This window comes from Corapipo altera, unplaced genomic scaffold (assembly GCF_003945725.1).
Source record: "Corapipo altera isolate COAL_440 unplaced genomic scaffold, ASM394572v1 47, whole genome shotgun sequence".
Taxonomy (NCBI): domain Eukaryota; kingdom Metazoa; phylum Chordata; class Aves; order Passeriformes; family Pipridae; genus Corapipo; species Corapipo altera.
Window position 1 is genome coordinate 10,657,516 of NW_020884897.1, and position 17,990 is coordinate 10,675,505.

The following is a 17,990-nucleotide window of genomic DNA, read 5'->3' on the forward strand; positions in this document are numbered from 1 at the left end:
ATATAAGAAAGGCCTTCAGTGGGAGTTGATGTTGGCCAAAAACCAAGAGTAAAGACGAAGACACTGTGGGACATAGATGATTCACCTGTCAACAGCTCAGTCTCTTACAAAGGGTCCTAATCAGAAAACCAATTGAGTGATGCTAAAGTATTGTCTTGATACAAGGTCTTAATTGTGAGTACTTACTGCAGAGTGGCTTGTGGAGCCCATGAAAAGACAGTTTGTGCATGCTGGACCCAGGTTTAGAAGGTGCACAGTAAGGTGTACCAGCTTACACTTAGCAGGAGCCCAGGATCTGGCACAGGACTGAACAGACACCTCCAAATGGGAATTTTGCCACCGATTTCAATGAACGCAAGAAATGTCTACATTTTAGGAGGCACAAAAACAAGCTGTTATTGACTGAAGACTTATAGTCAATTGTCTTGCTCCGACATATTTTGCTTTCCACTGTAAATAAAGTGGATTTGATTGTAAACCACTCACAGGAGATGAGAAACAATAAGGGTCGGACACAGAACAATAGGCGTTCTGAGAAAATAGTGAGTTCATACATTTGGCAGTTGTTGTTATTTTCTGAAAATGAGTGCAGATGTTTTAGTATGCAGAAATCACTCCAGATTTTTATGGCAGAAAGAGGCCATGGAGTAAATAAACTGGTGACAGGTATAATGAAAGGCATTCCGTTTATTTGCCTGCTCAGTTATTTTATTCAGGGGAGCCCTGTTTTGCCTACCACAGGCAAATCCTCAAAACCATCTTGAAGGAGTATCTCCGTGGAAAAAAGAATAGAGCATGATCATGTAGCAAACCCAGGCTTTCTGGATGACAATCAAATAGATTACTTAATTCTTTGTAAGCAATTCCTAGAAAGCACTGGTTCCCAGAAGAGACATATATGAAGGCTCTGCTCTTTATGTGCTGGTGGGGAAACGGAAGGGCTGTGCCTCCAGTAGTGAAGTGAATGCCATTTGAATCACTCTTGGTGCTGTTGCCAAGAAGAGTGTCCAGAAATCACTGTACATCAGCCTGATAAGGGTCAGGGAGATTTTCAGGGCTGTAGGAATGGGAAGAGATCATAATCTTTTCCTCCATCAGTCATCTTCCTATATGAGCTGATCCACTTGGGTTAGAATCAGTCCCTGTAGCTTTTTCCTGTTCAGTGGAGGTTGCAAGATAGCTCTAAGTTTCTGGGATCAACTTTTCCTCCACAGTTCAGCCAACCTGGCAAAACACTTCCCTGCATTGCCCTCCTGGCAATGGTGGGTGAGTGGGTGCTGGGGTCAGTACCGGGATCAGTTGCAGCTATATTTGCTCTTGAGCACTGTGACAGTGCCATTCTGAGCTGTCGTCCTTCAGGACAACTCTCTTGAGGTTCAGCACATCCCTCAGCAGTACCACTAATGGGGGGAGTGGGGGCATTCAGGACTCACAGGTGCCACCTTTACCCAGCCTCAAGGTCTATGCTTACCTTGTCAGTCTACACACAGCAAACCAGGTGAGCCAACTTCGGCTTCACTTGGACCTGCTAACACGGGGAAGATACATGAGGTCCTCAGGGCTTATCTCTGTCAGTTCACATTTATTAATACTTTGCTTTGCCTTCACTGGGATTTTACCTCAGGTTAATTACTCTGTGTTTGCTAATGTCATGTAGGAACGTGCATTTTTTTTCCCACTGGTGAAGAGAAGCTGGATCCAGAGAAGAGCTCACCTCTACTGCAGCTTTCTGGAGCACTGGTAGCTTCGTCTTTCAAAAATGCAATTGGTAAAAATCTCAAACCGTTCCCGTGAGGTTGTTGCTGCAGGTGGGGATTCACACTCTCTCCCATCAGGCACCAAGGAATGCTGCTGGAAACTGGTGTTGTACCTCTCCTTGGCATTTATTGTCTATTGTGTTTTCAAGTCCATCACCTTCCATAAACACTAAATGCCCAGAAAAAGAGTTTTAGAGATAGAACTGCAAGATAACCAACCTTTCCCTCAAAGGGAGGCATATGATAACTTCAGCTTTTGTTCTTGTGACCTGCCCTTGCAAGACTGAAAAGAGCTTTGAGCACACACCCAGGAGAGCAGGAAATCTCTCCTACGGATCACTTGTAAAATGGCCCGGTTTGAAAAACATGCTGCAGAAAGAATGAAGCCTGACTGCAAAGGAGAGTGGGGTTTTTTTTCACCCGTGAATAGGATTTCAAACTAGCAGCCAAAGTGAATCATTATACATCCTTGCCATATGCCACTTTCAATCAATAAGGCCTTATGCTCTGCTAACAATCATCCTAAACTATACCTATTAACAAGAATGCACATTTTCGTAGTAATATTCCATGCACGTCACCGCACACAGACTGCAAACAGTTGAGAGGGATCACAGCCGAAGGGAGATGGTTTCTGAAACGAATGTGTGGACGTACACCACACTGTAGAGGCTGCCACTCTTACACGTGTAGGCTGGTTTCTGCTTTTTAATGGCATACGCTCCTACAGACTGGTGGGTTTTTTCTCTCTTTCAAGCATAGGCTTTCTTGATGACCCAGACAGTTTCTTTCCTCATGACCCAAGACTTTCTCAGAAGTGGCTGATGCTCTGAGGATAAGGCACAGCAATAGCCACAGAGGGTGAGATATGGCTTCAACAGAACCCTTTCAGCTTGGAGGGAGGGAGATGACAGCAATCATCATGAACTAATCATCCATATGATGAGTTCACACCTGAACCAATCTTTCTGTGAAGACATGAAAACCTGCTATAAAAGAGACACAGCATTTGAGGCAGGTGGTGCAGGAAGCACAGACTTTATTTCCTACTGATCACAGGGAATTTCTGTTTCTCACCTGCTATTTCTTTCGTCCACTTACATTGCAAACTCCTCCTGATGGGTGTCGCTTGCCATAGAAGTTATTGACTGAAATGCCACAGTCTGGGCTGCTCAGAGCATCCGAGTCTTACAGTATGGGCACGAAGCTCTCGGTAGGTTCACCCAACTAAAGCAGAAATCTACACTTGAGGGAGTCACTCGTGGCTCCCTCACCAGTCAACAGAGAGCCAGTCAATACTGTCGATGGAGTCCACGGTGATTCATCTCTTCCTAAAGTAGATGGTTAAAACAGAGCAGATGAATTGAATAATAAACCCACTTATTTCTTCTTGCTGCCTGGAAAGCCCAGTGTGACAGCTGGCATTTAGAAGTCTACTCGGTAAATACCTGAAAAGAGGGGAATCTAATCCCACCACTACCCTCACGACCTTCCCTTGCCCTGATGCTCTCTGTGTATCTCAGGCACTTGGTGGTGCAACTCGCTCCGTGCCCTGCAGTGCACACAGAGTTACAGCTGGGCTGGAGGATGCCAGAGCAGAGTGGCAGCCCCAAATTCAGGCAGCTAAAACACCCCACTGCTGACCAACAGCTCAGAGTCCCTGTCTGCCTCTAGGCCCCAGGTCCCCAGTCCCATACATGAGTCAGAGCCACCACAGTGTGTGAACTGTGCACTGGGATTGCATCAGCCCTGGGTGTCTGGCAGCACAGTGTTCAGGCCAGACTATACAAAGTTCTGATGTCTATGGATCCTGGATTAGTAGAGCATGTACAGTATGGCAAGTCCTGATCCAATGGCCTTCAGATGCTACCACATCAAAAACCCTTCTATCTTTCTCTCAAAGAGTGAATTTAAGCTTTGCTTATTTCTGTTTTATAACTAAAGGCTGTTTCTGCAACCCTTGTATAGATAATTACACATGGTCCATGTGACGCTCTTCCTGAGTAATCCTTGTGTATTTTGCAAGGTTCAACATAAAAATTCTTTGCTAATCAAAAGGCATTACTGCTTGGATGTTTCTGTGTTGCAAAATAACCCCCAGTCAATCAAAACTCCTTCAAACAACCCTGTCAATGCTTTTTGCTTTGGAACCTTGTTTCCTGTGGGTGAAGGTGTGAAAGGAGAATATGCTTACCTTTGAGCACAAAGCTGTGTGACTCTCAGTGTCAGTGATACCACCAAAACACAGCTGAGGTGCTGCAGTGCCCTTTTGCTGGCTTTCTGTGCAAGTACACATCCATAATAGCATTATTTGTTGCAAAGATTTCACTCAGTTTCTTCCTTTCTGGCAGACCATGCACTCACTGGACCTAGAAGTCCCTATTCCTCAGACAATTCTTCTTGCCTTTGATGAAGATTTGTAATCCTGGAAGGGCTGTGCAAAATTTATACCACTAATTTTTCATGTTTGGAGATATTAATGATGTACAAGCTACTGGATTCGGCACAAAAGAACTGGCCAAACTTCTGCAGTCTATTTCATATGTGAGGTAAATATAAGTGATCAAAGGATTACTTCTGCTTGAAAAGGCATTAATACTACTAATATCAGCTGAAGTAATTAAACCATGTGTATTTGTTTAAACACTTACTGTAGATGTTGACCCTATGGAATCCTCTCCCTTCTTTTTAACATCCATAGACATTTTGACATCGTTAGGATCCTTAGTAAAGGATCCTTAGTAAAGGATCCTTAGTGAAGGGCAGTAAAGTTGGGCAGAAAACTACTTTTGCCGACAAGAATGCTCAAAGTCATGAAACAAACACACTCTTATTCCAATTTGGGATGGAAGCTCAAAATCACAGCCCCAGAATCCAATCCCAGCAATGACAAAACCACATGGTCCCACCTAGTTTCACATCTGGAAAATATAGTCAAACATCTCCTAACACTTTTGGCTGCTGTTTCTGGCTGACACAAGATGCACCTGTTCCCAAAGCAACCCTGCATCCCTGAGGATCCTGTGAAGGCACACAAAGGGGGTGCAAGTTCTCCCTTGCAGTGGCTACTTGGGGGTGAAGTCAAAAGATGGCTTTCCTTGGGGCTGAGCAAACAAGGTGGTAGGCATTTCACATAAAAACATTCCTTTTACATTACTTTAAAAGGCTGTGGCTGGTAGAAAGACAGAGTGGCATCTGCCCATGGTGATTCCTTCCTATGGTGTCCCCAGGCATGGTTTGGGACATTGGGTTGCTTTATCACACATACCCTCTCTAATTTTGTAGGAAGGATGTCAACTGTCAAGATAATCATTTCATTACCCCATACTATACTCAGAAACACAGTTCAATCTCATGCTTTAGTCTGTTGTTTCAGACACAGCCAGTGGGGCTGGCTCTGCATGGACATGTTGGGCTGAACTCGAAACAAACTCAACTTCCTGAGCTGCAGTTAATTAGAAGGTGCTTCCAGTGGGTGAGAGAAGAGCTTTAGCCATGGCCAACTGTGATTTCCAGCCAGTTTCAAATCCAACCCCCCAGTAACAGCAGAATTGTGTTTCCTACCCTGAGCAGACAACATTTATTAATATTTGTGTGTTGTCAGTTTTTTCATCCCTCATTTCCCTTTACATAGTTTTATTTTTCCTAGTCAATAAGAATGATTTTATTCTTCTTAATTAGACTTTTTTTTTTAGGTTTCCCATAGTAATTAATGCACTTTTCTTCAGCAGTATAACCTATTACAGTGGTTAAAATATTAAATCATGACTGGTGCCAGATCTAAGGGAACAACAAACATAGAGTTTTCAATAGCCACTTTGTCTTCATCTTTTGAATTAGTTTGCAGTCTGCTTTACATTTTTGGGTAAGTAATAAGATTTGTTGATTTGAATGAAGAACGATATAAAAATAAATTGCATTGTACTTTTAATTACATAGTCTTAATTTTTTGTGGTGACACTCCAGGGTCTCATATAATGTTGTTTAATGTTTACATCTCTTTACTGATTTGATAATTTAAATACAGAAATGTGGTTTAATTCGCAAATTTCTACATTAATTGTTGGGGTGCTGTGCTCATTAAGGAATCGGGGGAATTCTGTGTTTTCCCCTATCTCCTTCATGCAGAAACAGCCATGTATGTTCCATATTGGCTTTTTCTTAGGTAGCAAACCTCAGCTACAGAGATGCTTTTCTCCTCCACCATTGTGAGACCGTGATTCTCCCTATACTTGACATTTTTTACCAGGGGAGTTGGTGTGAAATAGGCTGGTGCTCCAGGGAGCCCTTTTTTTTTTGGGACTCCTTGGAGGTGGTTGAAGACAGTGGTGGGTAGGTGGACATGCTAGCCTTGGTGGGTTTTTAATTCACCTGGGAAATCAAACACCTTCACAGCACTCAGAGGGGTTTGAGTACACCCAACCCCCTGCAGAGGACATAGTGGAAGCAGGTCTTGCAGAAGTCCACAGAAAAATGTAGGATGAGCCCAGTGGGATTCCCTTGGTTCAGAGTGAGGATGATGTCCTACTGCTCTCCAGGTGTCATTCAGAAATAGCTACAAGAATGCAACCAACCAACAGCAAACCTTCAAATCTCCTTCCTCCATCAAACCAGCATCTCTTACCTGCCTCATCCACTCACCTCAGCTCTCTTGGAGAGCAGCCACGGACATCCTCCACCACTCCCCAGGCAATGTTAACCACTTGGCTAAATCCCACTTTTATCAGCTGTTTTTGAGGTGTTGGTGTTTTAGTTTTAGAGCTCCAGACACATTTCAGAGTTTCTGGAAGTTTAGCAAAATTAAACTTTTCTTTCAAAAATCCATCACCACAAAACTGTTTTCCCCTCCTCTTCATTAATGATTTACTTTCTGTGGAATAAATGCACCAACTGAGGACAGAATCATTATTAAAATCTCAGTTAACAACACAATATTACTTTGTTCCTTTCATTTCCTCCACTATTATAAAATTCAAGATTCATTTCATCTATTAATATTAGCAATCTATTTTTTTTTAATTTTGACCAGGCACAAGTTAAAAGGGGAATGATATTATGGAAACGGCATTAGAACTTATTCCTTTTTTTCTGGTGTTTTTTTTTTTTTTTTGGTAAAATCTATTTTTTCCCCTTCCATCAGTTCTTTCTTTGCATCGAATATTGGCTTCTGTTGCATTGATATTCCCAGTGACTTCATTTGATACCTGGCATTACTCCCATGGAAGTCAGCTGGAAGAGGCCAACAGAATTTCTTGGTAGGTGATTAAAATTAAGGGTCAATGAAGAGAAAGGCTGGCACATGGGTTTGGGAGCAAGGGAGCTGGATTTTGATCCAAGCCCTGCCACAAAATTGCTCTGTGACTCTGAGCAAGTCATTATATTACTCTGTACTGCAGTTTCAATGTGTTTAAAATAGGAGCAGGAGTGTTTGTTGCTCATTGTTCAAGTCTCCCAGCAAATAAAATATGATGTATCAGAGCTAACTGAGCAAGCAGGCACAGATCCTTCTCTCAAGAAGTCTGTGTCCTAGAGTAGCAGCAGACAGTGAGGACAGGGCAGAACAGAGATGCACAGTTTTTCCACGAGCTCACAAATCGCTCCTATTCCCTTTTCAACAGATCACTGTCAGTGGGTTCTAATGAGATTTCCTTTGTGCCTCTGTAACACTAAATATAACCTGCGATATTTCTCACGTGCAGCATCTCCTTGTCAAAGAAAAGCTGGATTTTCAGTGCTCCAGAATAACCAACTTCCACAGTTACAGCACACGTATTTCTTAGCTTGTTTCTGTGCACCATCAATCCTGGGAGCTGCACATCAGCTAAATATGCATGTGATTGCTTTGCAATCCTCTTGATTACAAACAGGCAGGTGCTATTGTGGCAGGTGTTCCCAAATGCTGCAGTGCTGAATTCCAGTGATTCAGTGGCAACTGGAGAAAATAAAAAAAAAACAACAGTTGGATAAACCCCTCTAAGAGGTTCCCAGTACAATCAACAATACCTCAACCACTCCTGCAAGAGCTTTGGCTAACAAATTCCTGCAGTGCCAATTCTACAACAGCCACAGCACCGGAAAATTTTTCCTGATCATTTACCTGTGTTGTTCCTGCTGGAGTTGAAGCCCATTACTCACCCTACTTGCAGAAGGTAAAAGGACACATTGTGCCACTCCTCTTTGCATCAGCCTTGCATGTATTTGACAATTTGTTTTGTCTCAGTTCAGTCCCCTGTTCAGACCACACACTTCTCTCTCTCCGCTTTACCTCAAAGGCAGGTTTCCTACACCTCCAGTCACTTTTTATGCACCCCCTTGGGCTTTCCCCAGCTGAGCCATATGTTTCCTGAGGTGAGGAAATTGTTCTTGAGCCAAGATCCTGCCGTTGCCAAGCTGAATGGAAAGATTGACCCATGCCAGTGTGCCCCTCGCAACAGACATCCCAGGAGAACTGCTGGATTTTTGCAGCACTGGGTTTCTGCTGCACTCCCAAGCATCACAGTCCCAGATCTTTTTCCACATGGCAGCAGCCTGGCCAATTGCTCTTCATCTTGTATTAGAGAAATTGATTTTAACTCTGCTGCCAGGGAGTGCAACATTTTAATTACTTCTGTGGATAAAGTCCGTTGTTCCTATTCTGATCCCGACTTAAGAGATAAGTAAAGCAAAGCCTATCAGAGATCCTGCAGAAGCTTGAGCTGGAACCCAGGCCACCAGAATACCCCCAACCAGTACCTCTGCCATATATCCTTCACCCTTCTCATCCTTGTCTCATGTCATCCTCGTTTTTTAAAAATCTTTCTTCTCCCTCCATTATTATTGAATTCTTTTCACATCTGATGTCAGTAGGCACTTGCAAGCATTTAAACTATTGTAGGTGAATAATTAACAGTAATAATTATTGTGGGTGCATCATCCCACAGCAGGATAGGTCACAAGAAATGAGAAACAGATTGCTACACCAACTGGATTATTGATAATTTCCCTGCTGCTGGAACCTGTTTCTCAATACAAATGAGTGGCATTTGGTAGCAAAAATAAAGCTCAGTGGCCTTCAGGAGAAAGAGAAGGTTGGGAGGATATGGGGCCAGGAAAGTCAAGACATAAAGTACAGTCTTCCTGCCAAAGGACCTAATCCCTATTTAGGGGACACCAAGACACCCACAAATAGATAAAAACTTGAGGCTGACTATAAAAATATTTCTGTTTCATTCGTCTGAAATCCACAGACAGGCACTGCTGATGCCAAGAACCCACAATACCCTGGCATCACAACCTGCAGGGCTGTCTGCTCTCACTTGTGAATACATTTATCACTGATAATATGCCAAAATGTCCAAGAGTTGAATACTGGAGAGCTCTGGGAAGGAGAGCAGGTTCTCACAGGCATGAGTGAGTACAGGAGAACTTTATCTGCCTCTGTCCTGGTGCTGTGTCACTCCCATCTCCCTACAAAACTGATGGACCAGTGACTAGATTCTTAACAGAATAGTTTTTATACTTAGTATTTGTTACATGTGCTATGTCCTATGCCATGAGGCTGAAGAAATAGTCTGATAAAGTGCATTAGGGCAGCTGGGCAAGAAGCAGTTGGTAGGAAGGTAAGGAGGCAAGACCAAGAGGGAAGAAAACTGCTTGGATGGGTCCATCTGGTAGCTCCTCAACATCCCAAAGACCTTCAAAATAACTGGGAGAGCTGAATCCAGAGAATTTCCCCAGAGCCGAGGAGTAGATGCCAGTGATATTGGCATGGGGAGTCCAGGACTTCAGCAAAGGAATTTAGCCCCTGAGATATGGCTAAGCAGTCCAAGGGATGGAGTGAGTGTCGTGCTGAACAACTAGAAATGTCAGGAAGGGACAAATAAGGTGTTCTGGCTTTGGCAGGCTGAGGAGAGATGATCTTCCAGTGGCTAAAAGCTGAAGAAGAGATAAAAGGAGGAATCATTCCCCCAAATACTCAGTAAGGACCAAACTACATCAGGAAAGGCTGAGGTTATACAGGAGGGAAGGAGTTCTGTCAGGCTAAACTCATCATGCCTGTGAGCCTGGAGCACTGCAGGAAGAGGTAGAATGAGCATTTATCAGGAATGCCATAGGTCAATTAAACACTGCCAAAGGGAGGAGAATGGACAGCATGACACCTGAAGATCCCTTCCAACATTAGCTCCCCACTTGCACATTGCCAGCTGCCAGCATGTGGGATGAGCTTCCTCCAGGTGGTTTACATCAGCATTTTCCCATGATGAGCAGCAAAGGCAGACACTTTATGGTGTAAAAACAAATTCTGGTCCCAATAAGACAAAAGGAAAACTGCCTTGTTAGTAATGTCCAATTCATTACTCAATACCACGTAACACAATAATGTTGCACTTTAAAGCTTAGTGCATCTGCCTCGCTCTATTTAAACTGTGGTCTTGAGTGTTTATCATCTCCTGCTAATGGCAGTAGAGTATATGCCACAAAAACTTAATTATTTGCCTTCTCTGAGAGGGTATTTTTCCTGATTAAAGCCTTCCTGAGAGCAATGCAGGAAGCACTCAGCCCCACCGGGCATTCTTACACCCTAACCACTGAAATCTGGGACAAAGGCCAGTAATCTGGGACAAACTCTAAAAATACACCTAACACTCCAGGACATGTTTTATTGGTCCTTCCATACATGCCTTGAGTGTGTCAGGAGGCACAAGGCCACAGGTAACAGTGAAAGTTAACCCTGCAGTGCAGTCCAGCTGGCTGCAGGAGGGATACAGATGCTTTTCTTCAAAAAGCCATTTCAAAGGGACACAGCACCTCCCTAAGAACCTTCCCGTTGTTAAAGTTTAATTGCAACCAGTTTAAAACCTCTGAGTTTAAACTGAGTCTATGTTTTTAAATAAAATACCAGAATTTGAAAGAAGTCCTTCTGCCAACTAAACACCTGGGGAGAGAGGAAGGCAAGGGAGCTGGAGAGATGACAGGCTTTGGCTCTAGGCTGCTGTAGCCACCATATGTGCTTTAAAAGACCTGCATTGCATTTCCAGGTAAAACATCAACAGTTGAAGACAATGTGAGTAAATAATTACTATCTTCTTTTACACAGGATGGTAACTTAAGCAGACAAGGTTGGGAAACAGTCTAAGGGCTCTTCTCACTCTGCAAACTCAAGAGCTGTTGTATTCCCAGGCTCTTTTTTTAGGTGTTACAAAACCCCACAGGATCTGCTGGCAGCCACCCAAAGGCGTGCAGCACTTAAGGCTGGCCTGACCTGGTCCAAAACCACTCCAAGCTCAGAGTAAGTTTAACACCTTGCCCTTCCCCCAGACAGTGTCAGCAACACTGGCTGTTGTGCACAGCAAAGCAGAATGACCAGGGCAGCTCTGCAGCTCCCGAGCCCCAGGCTCACAGTGTCACACCTTGGCTGGCCTTATGCCAAGGATGGAAAGATCTTCTTTTGCCCTTCTGCTTGTCCACCTCAAGTAGAGGCTTTGTAGACAACCTGAACGCAAGCAAAATGATCTCATGATGAGACCTGTATTTACTTACTTTCAGCTTTTAACGGAAGGAGGACAGAATACTTTATGGCACAGAGCAAAAGATTAATAGATTGACATTACTAGAGGCTGTCAGTCCACAGAGTTGTCACCAAAAAGCGATTCCAGTGTTGCTACACCAACTCAGGAACACATTTTCCTGACAGGCAATCAGGTAGTCTTAAATAGAAGGAATTTTGATGCCGTGGCCCTTGGTAAACTCTTTGAATGGTTGACTACAATCACCTGGTAGGAACATCTTCCTTCCACCAAATTAAAGATGCATTGACTTCAACTGGCTGCAACGCACTCTCCTGGAAGTTAGGGAGTATTTATATTTTATGAGCTAAGCATCAACAATGCTGTATTTATATGTTACAGGGAATCTGAAGCAGAGAGCATAAAAGCAAGACGTGTCTAAAGTTTAGGACTATAGTCTGCTTTTACATACATATATACATATATATATGTATATTCTGTGCTTTTCCTGACTCCTGGCCACTGGCTTTTGCAACAGTCAGAGTTTTTGTACTGTGGTTGAGGGAAGGCCCTCTGCGGGCTGCAAAAGTAGCACAGCCTGGCGTTTCAGGGGAATTTAAATGCTGGTTTCTTATGACTAAAAGGCATAGTAGCGCTTGAGGGCATAAGACAAAGCTGGCAACCACAGTAACTTTAAATACAGTGAATCTCAATGAAGAAAATACCTGAAAGGAACCTCAAACGTCAGCCAGACTTTTGACACTATGACCTGGGTTTAAAAAGGATAGAAAACACAGTCCTTTACCAATTAAGCATATACCGTCATTGCAGAATTAGTCACATGATGTCCCTAATCCTCCTTGTCTGAACACAGGAGTCTCCAGCTCGAGTGTGGGTGTGCTTTGGTACCCGGCAAGCTGGCACGACTTGGGGGTATGGATTAGAGCCTGGATTCTCCTTTTTGGGGGCGGGTAACATGCCCATGGTACAACTACCACCCAGCGTCAACCGTCCTCCAGAGACTTCTTGCCATTAAGTTCCCCACCCAAAAGGCCAGACGAGTTCTCCTGGATTTAAAGGGAAATAATTATCCAACGACTGCTGGTTACAGTCGTAAAAATAATGAGCTATGCCCCAGAAGTCCTAACAAAATCCACGGATGAGTAAAGTGTCACTAAAGCTCCGACCTGAAGAAAGCTTTGGCACATAGCTCTGATGTCGGCTGACATGTGCCAGTTGCTGGTATTTATGCTTTAATCAAAATACAACTGAAAACCAAGGGAGAAGTTCAAATTCTGGAGGACAGCAAAACCGCTGGACTGTGGGCATTTCAGTAACAGATTCCTTTGCTCGGTATATTCCCTGCTAATCTGTCAACATCTGATGCCTTGCTCTTTAGTCTGGAGCTAAGAAAAGCTATCAAAAAATATAGTTTAGGGCCCATTCTGTCTGCTGCATCACTCGCTATTTTTACCGGCTGCACTGAAGCCAGACTGCAAAGGGCAAATTTGTCAACATGGGTGGGCTTTTTTAGTGTGAAACCCAAGGGCTCGTACAGACAGTAGCAGAGACTATCTGCATCCATGTCTGGAAGTCCAGGCTCTAATTTAGAGCTGCTTCAAATATAGAAATTCCAGCTAAGTTAATTGTAGCTGCATTATGGAGAGGTGACAGCAGCGGGTCCTTAGAAAGCTGGGGAAGGTCTAAATCTGCCTTAGGTCTCTTCCCTTTGGAGTTAGGCAAAGCCACCGGGAGCAGAGTCAAGCTAATACTGGGTATAAATCCTAATGGGAAATTCCACAGGTGAGATTTGATTTTGCTGATCACACAGCAATGGCATTTCTTGAAAATAAGGATAAAGCTCCTTAGCAAAACTACCTTTTCTGTACATGCTGAGAACTGCGTGACATTGCCCTGTTATATCAACTGGTCTGTGCTTTTAAAAATCTTCCTAATTCTGCTCATAGCCTAGAACTTGCCTTACTGTTATATTAAGAAACAGCTTCATAGTGTGGGTTGGTTATTACTGGGAAGTGCTTAATTACAATAAAATGTGTAGTTAAAGTGACAGTTTATTTACTCAAGGTTATGAATATAAATTGGTTTTTCTTACCCATGCATTTTGAAACTGGAAGGCAGAGGCTGGGATCCCAGGAGTTCCTTCAGGCTGGGTGATTTCCTACAAGCAGCTTTAGGAACCAATATGGAAACTGCACCCTGTGAACCAGTTTGCTGCCTCAAGGCCGCAACACACATTTCCAACCTGTTGCAAGTAATGTGAATTTTGCTTAAGAAGGCTGAAAACGGGTCCCTGTAATTGCACCAGAGCTCTGTAACCTGCAATGAACCAACGCCGAGTTGAAAAATAAATCCCTGTTAGTGAACACTTGAAGAGATAAAGAAAACGTTGGGCCCCCTCCCCGCAGTATTTTCCATGTTTTATAACACCTCTGTCAGTATAAATTCCCATTCAATGAAGAAATTACGTTTCACGAGCACTACAATAGGATTTTAAGATAAATGACATGCGAGCACTGCAGTTTTGTACAGCCTTAAGTGATCCAAGCATCTTTATCACATGCACAGTATCAAAATACACGAATTTGACTCGTTACAACAGTCACACGAGAAAGATTGAGTGTCATATGAGGCTGCAAAGCATAAAACCATCTTAGCTAAAATTTATTTTAGCACAGGAGGGTTTTTTAACTGTTAAGTATAATTATTTAAAAGCGGTCTGAGTTGTGCTGCTCTAGTGATAACTGGAACAGAAAACAGCTCTTGAAAACGCTGCTGGTAAGGGCACTTCTTGCAAGCACTGCCTGCTCTTAACACTTGCTACCTTCATTCATTGCTATTTCTGAAATTCTTGGAGGCTGATGAAGTTTTAAAGTGTCACGTTGCTAAGGCTGTAACATTATCTCCAGCGACAATACTCACTCCTGGGCTTTCCTGTTGCAAGTAGAGGGAACATTTTTACCTTTTCAAACCGGTAAACACCTTCCTGTGAAACAATGTAAGCAAGACAGACTGATATTCAGTAACTGAAAATTCAGTGTATCATTCCCCCCTGGGCAAAAAGGCCTTGGTTCCAGCTCTGGTGGGTCAGTTTGCTCTGTGCAGCATTGCCTGTGCCACACAGCAGAAGCTGCCCTGGTGCAAAAGGCCACGTCGTGCCTGTCTCCTCGGGTGGCTTTAGGACAACATCCGCAGTGCCCTGGGCCTGTTTCCTCAAAAGCGATGACAGCTGCGTGATAAACACACTCCCGGCACCAATTCAGGTGCTGTGAAACGGGGCTTTTCATAGCGCAGAGATTTAAAAATAGGAGCAGTGCCGGCCAGGGAGTGTTTGAGCCTGGGCAGGGAGGCGGCCCAAGTGACCGCTGTGCTGGTCACCCTGCCTGCTCCCGAGGGCTGATGTCCTCTTGGATCGAGTTAAATGTCTTGTTTTAGCTGATCGTGGGGATCTTGGTACAGTGAAACACCGGGTCATATTTTATCACCCGACACCCTTCTCCATACTTCAGTCACTTGGTAGCTGTTTAACAACTTATTCCTCAAATGAAAAAACCAGAAATATTGACCCGTTATTTGCTTTCAAATGAAATAAGCAGCTTTATAGGAAATATTGACCCATTATTTGTCACTTCTGTTGAGGCTCCAAATGCATCCTGAGCTGCTGTAGCCCACAGCCACGACATTTACTTCTCCTTTGATGACTGTTCTGCATTCCCTTTTGCATCCTCCATGGCCTTCTCAGGGATATGTGCCACAAGCAGCAGTGACAAACACTTTAGTGATAAACATTTTGGTAACAAAATCAGGCCTTTCTGTCTCCAGACTGCAAAAAACCCCAAACAAATAAACCCGACTCCTTAGTGTTTGTTTCTGAATAAACAGTGATCACCCCTGACCCATTCCTTTGATAGACACGTCTCCTTATTTTCTGTTTTTGGTTTCACAAGCTGTGTGGTAATACTCACCTTGCTTTCTCTGTGCCACAGACCTGTCTAGAGCTACCTCTCTGTGTGGTTTTTTCCCCCTGATTTTTAATCTAAAAATTATTTTCTGGAGCCATTTTCGTAGCTTTACCAGTTGCATTGCCCTTCAGTGCACGTGTTTGCTGTAACTTTCCCCCCAAGAGTATCGTGTTTAAAGTCACAACCACTGTATTCCTGCCAATGTATTCCTCTTTACTTACAGGAAACCTATGAATGAGGTATGATACCATGAATGATACTATTAATCACTTTATTGCAACTGCACCCAGGAATCTCATTCACAGTTAAGACCTCGTTACACAAGTGCTATACGTATATAAAAAGTCTCCAGCTTCAAAGTGGTTACAAGCCTTTGTAAAAGCCTCCTGAAGTTTCCTGCGAACTTGTTACTGTAAAAAGAAAAATTACATATTTCTTCTTGGAACAACATGCTTCTCAAACTTTTCGGAGAATGATTCATGTTTACTCTTATCTCCCTCCAGAGGAAAAAGAAAACGAGTTTAGAAATATTTTCAGCCTTACTCCCCATCGGACAAATATGAGGGAGCTGACCTGCAGTTCATTGCCATGTGCAGGAGCTCTGCCCGTGCACAGCATCCATCCATGCCACAGCCCTTTCTCCAATGAGTCAGTGGACCTCGCAAACACAAAGCCTTGGGAATGACCCAATTTCAGCATCTTTCCTCTTCCTTCCCCTCGAGATTCCTTTGGTGCTCCCTAATGCTGTATTATTTAATTATAACTAAAATAAATTGTGGAGAGAATGCAATTCCTGTAGTCCTGGCACTGGAGAAAACCTTATTAACACTGAAACGCCCTAAAACTGGATTCTGTTGAGGTGTCCCTTCAGTCCTGGCGACCCTGGACACTGTCCTGGAGCCATTGCCCAGGCTCCATGACAATGGAGCCACAGGTCTTGGGGTCAAGGGGCTGTTGTGGGTGCAGGGAGATCTAGGACATTCTCACTGCTGGGAAGAGGATTGCTTTTTCTACAAGGACACAGTTTATTCCTGTCCCCAGGGGGATCCATGCTGCTCTCTCCGCTGGGAAGGTGTGGGGAATTTACCCAAGAGGCTGAGGCGGCTTTGCCCTGTGCTACCCCATCCTCCATCCCCTGTCCCATCCCCAGCTCCCCCCAGCCACCTAAACACCCCCCAGCCATCCCCTACCTCTATTTTGCATTCCCCCCATGCCTTGCCCTTAATGCCTCTGCCAACATCTGCCCCTAAACCCACCCCTATCCACACCTACCCTCCATGATCCCTGCCCCTAAACCTCTCCCCCCAGCCCCCTCTGCCATCCCCTGACCCTATTCACACTTCCCCCAACCCTTGCCCCTAAACCCCTTCAGTCATCCCCTGCTCCTAAACCTCTCCTGTCAGCCCCCTCCGCTGTCCCCTGCCCTATTCACATTTCCCCCACTCCTGCCCCCTAAATCCCCTGGGTCACTCCCTGCCCCTAAACCTTCGTCCTGCAGCCATCCACTGCCATTACCCACCCCTCTGCCCCTAAACCTCCCCCCTTCCCCCAAATTCTCCCCCCTGCAGGACCTTTGTCCCTATCCACACACACCCTCCCTCACCCCCTGCTCCCAAACCTCCCTGCCCGCCACCCTCAGTCCCTAAATCTCTCCTTCTATCCTCCTCCCCCATTCCCTACCCTTATTCACACTTCTCCCACTCCCTGCCCTTAAACCACTTCAGCCATCCCCTGCCCCTAAATCTCCACCCTGCAGCCCCCTGACCCTAACCACACACACACTCTGTCACCCTCTGCCTCATCCAGCCTCCCATCCCTAAACCTTTCCCCTTAGCCCCCTCTACCATCCCCTGCCCCTACTATTTGCACTTCCCCCACCTCTCGACCCTGAACCCCTCCAGCCATTCCCTGCTCCCAAACCAACCCTCCCTGCAGCGACCCACTGCCTCTATGCACCACCCCGTCCCTAAACCTCCCCCCTTCCCCAAAACATGTCCCCTGCAGGACTGCTGCCCCTAAACCTGCCCCTATCCACACACTCCCTCCACCACCCCCTACTCCTCAAGCTACCCCTCCAGCCACCCTCTGCCCCTTTGCACCCTCCCACCCCCTCCCCTAAAGCTCTCCGCTGAGCACCCTCCACCACCTCCTGTGCCTACTGTTTGCACTTCCCCCACCCCGACCCTGAACCCCTCCAGCCATTCCCTGCCCTTAAACCTCTCCCCTGCAGTCCCCTGCCCCTATCCAACACACCCTCCGCCAACCCCTGCTCCTAAACCTCCTCGCCCGCCACCTCCAGCTCCGAAACCTCTCCTTCCAGCCCCTTCCACCGTCCTGTTCACACTTCCTCTGTCCCCTAAACCTCTTCTGCCACCCCCTGCCCCCATTTCACTCACACCCACCTACACCCCCTGCAGACCCCAGCCCCTAACCCTGGCCCTATTTCGCACACACCCTCCGTCACCCCTTGCCCCTAACCCTCCCCCCTGCAGACCCCAGCCCCTAACCCTGCCCCTATCCATACACCCCCCCCTCCGCCCTCCCGTCCCCGAGCTCCCCCCGGGGCCTCCCCGCGGGGCGCGGCCGTGACGGGCAGCGCCGCTCCCCACTCAGCGCCCGCGGAGCCCCCGCGCCGCCCCGCCCCTTCCATCCCCCTTTGTATCCAACATCCGGGTTTCCCCGCTGGCTCCGCGCTGCCTTCTCCCTTTTTTTAGAAGCCATTTTGGACGCCGTTCAGCTTTTTTTTTTTTTTTTTTTTTTCTCTCCCC

At 45.3% G+C, this 17,990-nt stretch overlaps 1 protein-coding gene and 1 long non-coding RNA gene across 2 annotated transcripts in view; one reads left to right on the forward strand and one right to left on the reverse strand.

Moving 5' to 3' along the window:
- Nucleotides 1-2,811: 2,811 nt before the first annotated feature.
- LOC113949590 lies at nucleotides 2,812-16,338 on the reverse strand. Its single transcript, XR_003528472.1, has 3 exons — nucleotides 6,399-16,338; nucleotides 3,952-4,182; nucleotides 2,812-3,088 (listed from the first exon to the last, which is right to left on the reverse strand). It is a non-coding gene; the product is annotated as an uncharacterized LOC113949590 (long non-coding RNA).
- The window catches only part of ACVR2B (activin A receptor type 2B), a 122,441-nt gene continuing 108,828 nt past the window's right edge, over nucleotides 4,378-17,990 (forward strand). The window contains exons 1-2 of the mRNA XM_027648361.1: nucleotides 4,378-4,388; nucleotides 10,424-10,426. The gene's annotated coding sequence lies outside the window, so the exon portion shown is untranslated. The remainder of the gene's footprint in view (nucleotides 4,389-10,423; nucleotides 10,427-17,990) is intronic.